Genomic DNA, 6,995 nt, shown 5'->3' on the forward strand with positions numbered 1-6,995 from the left:
ATTTTCTCTGGTTGAAAGACAGTGCTCGTTCCTTGCTTCCTCTCGCTTGCTAGTTTGTTGCTCGATGCTGCGTACCTGTGCAGTACACTCAGATGGTTAGACTATCGCAACCGGGTTGCTGGCAGAGAGGCACGCTGCTGCTGCCGCCGCTGCCACAGTGTAAGCAAAGCATTCCAGGTGGCCTTTGTCTCCCTCTAGTGGATGAGCGACAGTCCACTCATTCAGTCACACCGTTGGAACGTTAGAGTTTCAACTGTTATGGTGATGCAGCAAGTTCTCCGCTTCAGGCCTGAACCCGCCGCTTTCCATACCTGCCATTCATAGTTACATAGTAGATGAAGTTGGATAAAGACATGAGTCCATCAAGTCCAACCTATAGCCCTACAATCCCCTACAGTGTTGATCCAGGGGAAGGCAAAACCCCCCATGAGGCTCATGCCAATTGCCCTATTTCAGGGGAAAAAATTCCTTCCCGACTCCAAATCTGGCAGTCAGTATAAAACCCTGGATCAACGTGTCCTTAAAATCTAGAGACCATAACCCATTATATTTTTCTCTTCAAGAAAGGCATCCAGGCCCACTTTGAACTTGTTCAGTGAATCCGCCATCACCACTTCCTGGGGCAGAGACTTCCAGAGCCTCGCTGTTCTTACTGTGAAGAATCCCCTTCTATGTTTCTGGTGAAACCTTCTCTCCTCCATACGTAGTGGATGTCCTCTTGTCACTGTCACTGGCCTAGGAGTAAAAAGATCCTTAGAAAGTTCTTTGTATTGTCCCTTCATGTATTTGTACATTGTTATTAGATCTCCCCGTAGACGTCTTTTCTCTAAGCTGAATAACCCCAAGTTTGTTAATCTATCGTTGTACTCCAGTCCACCCATTCCCCTAATCATTTTGGTTGCCCGTCTTTGCACTTTTTCAAGTTCACGTATGTCTTTCTTGTATATCGGGGCCCAAAATTGTGCACAATATTCTAAGTGTGGCCGTACCAGTGATTTGTATAGAGGCATAACTATGTCCTTGTCATGAGAATCTAGACCTCTTTTGATGCATCCCATAATTTTATTTGCCTTGGCAGCAGCTGCCTGACACTGGTCATTAAAGGTAAGCTTGCTGTCCACCAAAATCCCTAAGTCTTTTTCATTGACAGTCTTACCCAGTAATTTACTATTTAGTACATAGTCATACATTTTATTACGTCGCCCAAAGTGCATTACTTTACATTTGTCAACATTAAACTTCATTTGCCAAGTCTCCGCCCATGCTTCCAGTTTCCTTAGATCCCCTTGTAATATTCTACTATCCTCCTCATTATTGATTACCCTACAAAGTTTAGTATCATCTGCAAATATAGACACCCTGCTTTGTAAACCCTCTACCAGGTCATTAATAAAGATGTTAAACAAGAGAGGACCTAATACTGACCCCTGCGGCACCCCACTGGTGACTGTGGCCCCGTCTGAATATTTACCATTAACAAGTACCCTCTGTTTCCTATCAGTGAGCCAGTTGCTAACCCAAATGCATATGTTTCCCCCCAGTCCCAACAATCTCATTTTGCATCCCAACCGTTTATCTGGAACAGTATCAAAAGCCTTTGAAAAGTCCAGGTACACCACGTCTACTGCATTAGCCATGTCCAGTCTTGAACTGACCTCCTCATAGAAGCTGATCAGATTAGTCTGACAGGACCGATTCCTCATAAACCCATGCTGATTGGGTGTTATAAGATTATTTACATTGAGATACCCCAGGATAGCATCTCTTAGAAAGCCCTCAAATATCTTTCCCACCACAGAAGTTAAACTTACTGGCCTATAGTTTCCAGGTTCCCTTTTACACCCCTTTTTGAAAATTGGCACCACATTTGCTATTCGCCAATCCTGTGGAACAGACCCAGTCATTACTGAATCCTTAAATATTAGATACAAGGGTCTATCTATGACCATGCTTAATTCCCTCAGAACTCGGGGGTGTATACCATCTGGACCGGGCGATTTCTCTATTTTAGTGTTTTGCAGGCGGCGCTGCACTTCTTCCTGGGTTAAGCAGGTGACATTTAATTGAGAGTTAACATTACCCCTAATCATGTTGCCGGCCAATGGATATTCTTGTGTAAACACTGTAGAGAAGAAGGCATTTAATACTTGTGCTCTTTCCTCATCCTCCTCCACCATTACACCCAGATTATTTTTGAGAGTGCCGACATTGTCAGTTTTTATTCTCTTATTATTTATGTAATTGAAGAATAATTTTGGATTACTTTTACTTTCCTTGGCAATTTTTCTCTCAGCCTCAATCTTCGCCTCCTTTATTTGTTTTTTGCACAATTTATTTTTCTCTGTTATAGTTTTTTAATGCTGTGTCGCTACTCTCTTGTTTTAGTACTTTAAATGCTTCCTTTTTATCCCTCATTGCATTCTGTACTGTTTTAGTTAGCCATATTGGTTTTCTATGATTTCTAGCCCGCTTATTCCCATAGGGTATGTGTTTTCTAGTGCTCTTATTTAGTATATTTTTGAAGATGTCCCATTTAGTTTGTGTTCCCGTCACGTTGAGGACATTGTCCCAGTTTATGCTGCTAGGCTCCTCTCTCAGCTGGTTAAAATTTGCCTTCCTGAAGTTTAGTGTTTTTGTACCCCCTCTAATGAACGTCTTCTTAATGTGTACAAGAAAACTTATTCTGTTATGGTCACTATTACCCAGATGTCCCCCAACCTCCACTTTTGATAGTGTGTCAGGTTCATTTGTTAAAATTAGGTCTAAAAGGGCCTGGCCTCTTGTTGGGTCCTGCACTAGTTGCGATAGGTAATTGTCTTTTATTACTGACAAGAACCTGCTCCCTTTGTTGGATCTGCAGGTTTCTGCCTCCCAGTTGATATCTGGGTAGTTGAAATCCCCCATAATAATGACTTTATTCTGCTTTGCGGCCTCATCTATTTGTTTTATTAGTACATTTTCAGCTTCTTCCATTATATTTGGAGATTTATAACAAACCCCTATCAGTATTTTATTATTTTTTGTTCCTCCCGTAATCTCCACCCATAAGGACTCCACATAATCATTTTCCTCCCAGATGTCCTCACGCAGGACTGGCTTAAGGCCGTTTTTTACGTATAAGCAAACCCCTCCCCCTTTCTTATTTGTACGCTCCTTTCTAAACATACTGTACCCTTGTTTATTTACAGCCCAGTCATAGCTAGAGTCCAGCCATGTCTCACTTACCCCCCACCATGTCATAATTGTCTTCCAACATCATCACTTCTAGTTCCTCCATCTTGTTAGTAAGACTTCGGGCATTCGTATGCATACATTTCATAGATTTATCTTCCCTACTCTTCCACTGCCTACTGACTGCTCTAACCCGACCCCCTGCTCCACCCCCAGTTTCAGTATCTAGCCCTCTTTCCATTTCTACACTATCTTGCCCTCTACATGTTACCCTCTCCCCCCAGTACCTAGTTTAAACACTCCTCCAACCGTCTAGCCATCTTCTCTTCTAATTCTAATGAGCCATCCCGGCTTAAGTAAACCAAAGGCACGCAGCTGCCTCGTGCCTGACTCTGCTGCCCAGCCGGAGCTCGGTTTCTGGAAGCCGCCACCCATTCGCCCCCTCCCCTTTCGTTTTATGCTAATGCCCTTGCTGCACTGCATCTTGGAAATGCCTAGCCGGGAACATTTGAATGCAGGCAGCGGGGTGTCGGGGCGAGGAATGGAGCGCAGCCTGTGCTACGGCCGCCTACCGAGGAAAACGCATGCGGTGTGGCATTGCACCATGCGGACCTCTGTTGGCCAAGGGCCAATGCCTCCCCAATGCGGCAGGGCTGCGGGGGAGGGGCGCTGGCCTAGCAGTCGGTGAATAACTCATACTTACCTGGCAGGGGAGATACCATGATCATGAAGGTGGTTCTCCCAGGGTGAGGCTCATCCATTGCACTCCGGGTGTGCTGACCCCTGCGATTTCCCCAAATGCGGGAAACTCGACTGCATAATTTGTGGTAGTGGGGGACTGCGTTCGCGCTTTCCCCTGATTTTCTCTGGTTGAAAGACAGTGCTCGTTCCTTGCTTCCTCTCGCTTGCTAGTTTGTTGCTCGATGCTGCGTACCTGTGCAGTACACTCAGATGGTTAGACTATCGCAACCGGGTTGCTGGCAGAGAGGCACGCTGCTGCTGCTGCTGCTGCTGCCGCCGCTGCCACAGTGTAAGCAAAGCATTCCAGGTGGCCTTTGTCTCCCTCTAGTGGATGAGTGACAGTCCACTCATTCAGTCACACCGTTGGAACGTTAGAGTTTCAACTGTTATGGTGATGCAGCAAGTTCTCCGCTTCAGGCCTGAACCCGCCGCTTTCCATACCTGCCATTCATAGTTACATAGTAGATGAAGTTGGATAAAGACATGAGTCCATCAAGTCCAACCTATAGCCCTACAATCCCCTACAGTGTTGATCCAGGGGAAGGCAAAACCCCCCATGAGGCTCATGCCAATTGCCCTATTTCAGGGGAAAAAATTCCTTCCCGACTCCAAATCTGGCAGTCAGTATAAAACCCTGGATCAACGTGTCCTTAAAATCTAGAGACCATAACCCATTATATTTTTCTCTTCAAGAAAGGCATCCAGGCCCACTTTGAACTTGTTCAGTGAATCCGCCATCACCACTTCCTGGGGCAGAGACTTCCAGAGCCTCGCTGTTCTTACTGTGAAGAATCCCCTTCTATGTTTCTGGTGAAACCTTCTCTCCTCCATACGTAGTGGATGTCCTCTTGTCACTGTCACTGGCCTAGGAGTAAAAAGATCCTTAGAAAGTTCTTTGTATTGTCCCTTCATGTATTTGTACATTGTTATTAGATCTCCCCGTAGACGTCTTTTCTCTAAGCTGAATAACCCCAAGTTTGTTAATCTATCGTTGTACTCCAGTCCACCCATTCCCCTAATCATTTTGGTTGCCCGTCTTTGCACTTTTTCAAGTTCACGTATGTCTTTCTTGTATATCGGGGCCCAAAATTGTGCACAATATTCTAAGTGTGGCCGTACCAGTGATTTGTATAGAGGCATAACTATGTCCTTGTCATGAGAATCTAGACCTCTTTTGATGCATCCCATAATTTTATTTGCCTTGGCAGCAGCTGCCTGACACTGGTCATTAAAGGTAAGCTTGCTGTCCACCAAAATCCCTAAGTCTTTTTCATTGACAGTCTTACCCAGTAATTTACTATTTAGTACATAGTCATACATTTTATTACGTCGCCCAAAGTGCATTACTTTACATTTGTCAACATTAAACTTCATTTGCCAAGTCTCCGCCCATGCTTCCAGTTTCCTTAGATCCCCTTGTAATATTCTACTATCCTCCTCATTATTGATTACCCTACAAAGTTTAGTATCATCTGCAAATATAGACACCCTGCTTTGTAAACCCTCTACCAGGTCATTAATAAAGATGTTAAACAAGAGAGGACCTAATACTGACCCCTGCGGCACCCCACTGGTGACTGTGGCCCCGTCTGAATATTTACCATTAACAAGTACCCTCTGTTTCCTATCAGTGAGCCAGTTGCTAACCCAAATGCATATGTTTCCCCCCAGTCCCAACAATCTCATTTTGCATCCCAACCGTTTATCTGGAACAGTATCAAAAGCCTTTGAAAAGTCCAGGTACACCACGTCTACTGCATTAGCCATGTCCAGTCTTGAACTGACCTCCTCATAGAAGCTGATCAGATTAGTCTGACAGGACCGATTCCTCATAAACCCATGCTGATTGGGTGTTATAAGATTATTTACATTGAGATACCCCAGGATAGCATCTCTTAGAAAGCCCTCAAATATCTTTCCCACCACAGAAGTTAAACTTACTGGCCTATAGTTTCCAGGTTCCCTTTTACACCCCTTTTTGAAAATTGGCACCACATTTGCTATTCGCCAATCCTGTGGAACAGACCCAGTCATTACTGAATCCTTAAATATTAGATACAAGGGTCTATCTATGACCATGCTTAATTCCCTCAGAACTCGGGGGTGTATACCATCTGGACCGGGCGATTTCTCTATTTTAGTGTTTTGCAGGCGGCGCTGCACTTCTTCCTGGGTTAAGCAGGTGACATTTAATTGAGAGTTAACATTACCCCTAATCATGTTGCCGGCCAATGGATATTCTTGTGTAAACACTGTAGAGAAGAAGGCATTTAATACTTGTGCTCTTTCCTCATCCTCCTCCACCATTACACCCAGATTATTTTTGAGAGTGCCGACATTGTCAGTTTTTATTCTCTTATTATTTATGTAATTGAAGAATAATTTTGGATTACTTTTACTTTCCTTGGCAATTTTTCTCTCAGCCTCAATCTTCGCCTCCTTTATTTGTTTTTTGCACAATTTATTTTTCTCTGTTATAGTTTTTTAATGCTGTGTCGCTACTCTCTTGTTTTAGTACTTTAAATGCTTCCTTTTTATCCCTCATTGCATTCTGTACTGTTTTAGTTAGCCATATTGGTTTTCTATGATTTCTAGCCCGCTTATTCCCATAGGGTATGTGTTTTCTAGTGCTCTTATTTAGTATATTTTTGAAGATGTCCCATTTAGTTTGTGTTCCCGTCACGTTGAGGACATTGTCCCAGTTTATGCTGCTAGGCTCCTCTCTCAGCTGGTTAAAATTTGCCTTCCTGAAGTTTAGTGTTTTTGTACCCCCCTCTAATGAATGTCTTCTTAATGTGTACAAGAAAACTTATTCTGTTATGGTCACTATTACCCAGATGTCCCCCAACCTCCACTTTTGATAGTGTGTCAGGTTCATTTGTTAAAATTAGGTCTAAAAGGGCCTGGCCTCTTGTTGGGTCCTGCACTAGTTGCGATAGGTAATTGTCTTTTATTACTGACAAGAACCTGCTCCCTTTGTTGGATCTGCAGGTTTCTGCCTCCCAGTTGATATCTGGGTAGTTGAAATCCCCCATAATAATGACTTTATTCTGCTTTGCGGCCTCATCTATTTGTTTTATTAG

At 43.7% G+C, this 6,995-nt stretch overlaps 1 non-coding gene across 1 annotated transcript; it reads left to right on the plus strand.

The window, feature by feature from the left end:
- The first annotated feature begins 3,866 nt into the window (after window positions 1–3,866).
- Window positions 3,867–4,030, plus strand: LOC142190700 (U1 spliceosomal RNA). The gene has a single exon (XR_012714382.1). It is a non-coding gene; the product is annotated as a U1 spliceosomal RNA (small nuclear RNA).
- Window positions 4,031–6,995: the final 2,965 nt, after the last annotated feature.

This window comes from Leptodactylus fuscus, chromosome 1 (genome assembly GCF_031893055.1).
Source record: "Leptodactylus fuscus isolate aLepFus1 chromosome 1, aLepFus1.hap2, whole genome shotgun sequence".
In the NCBI taxonomy this organism is placed as follows: Eukaryota; Metazoa; Chordata; class Amphibia; order Anura; family Leptodactylidae; genus Leptodactylus; species Leptodactylus fuscus.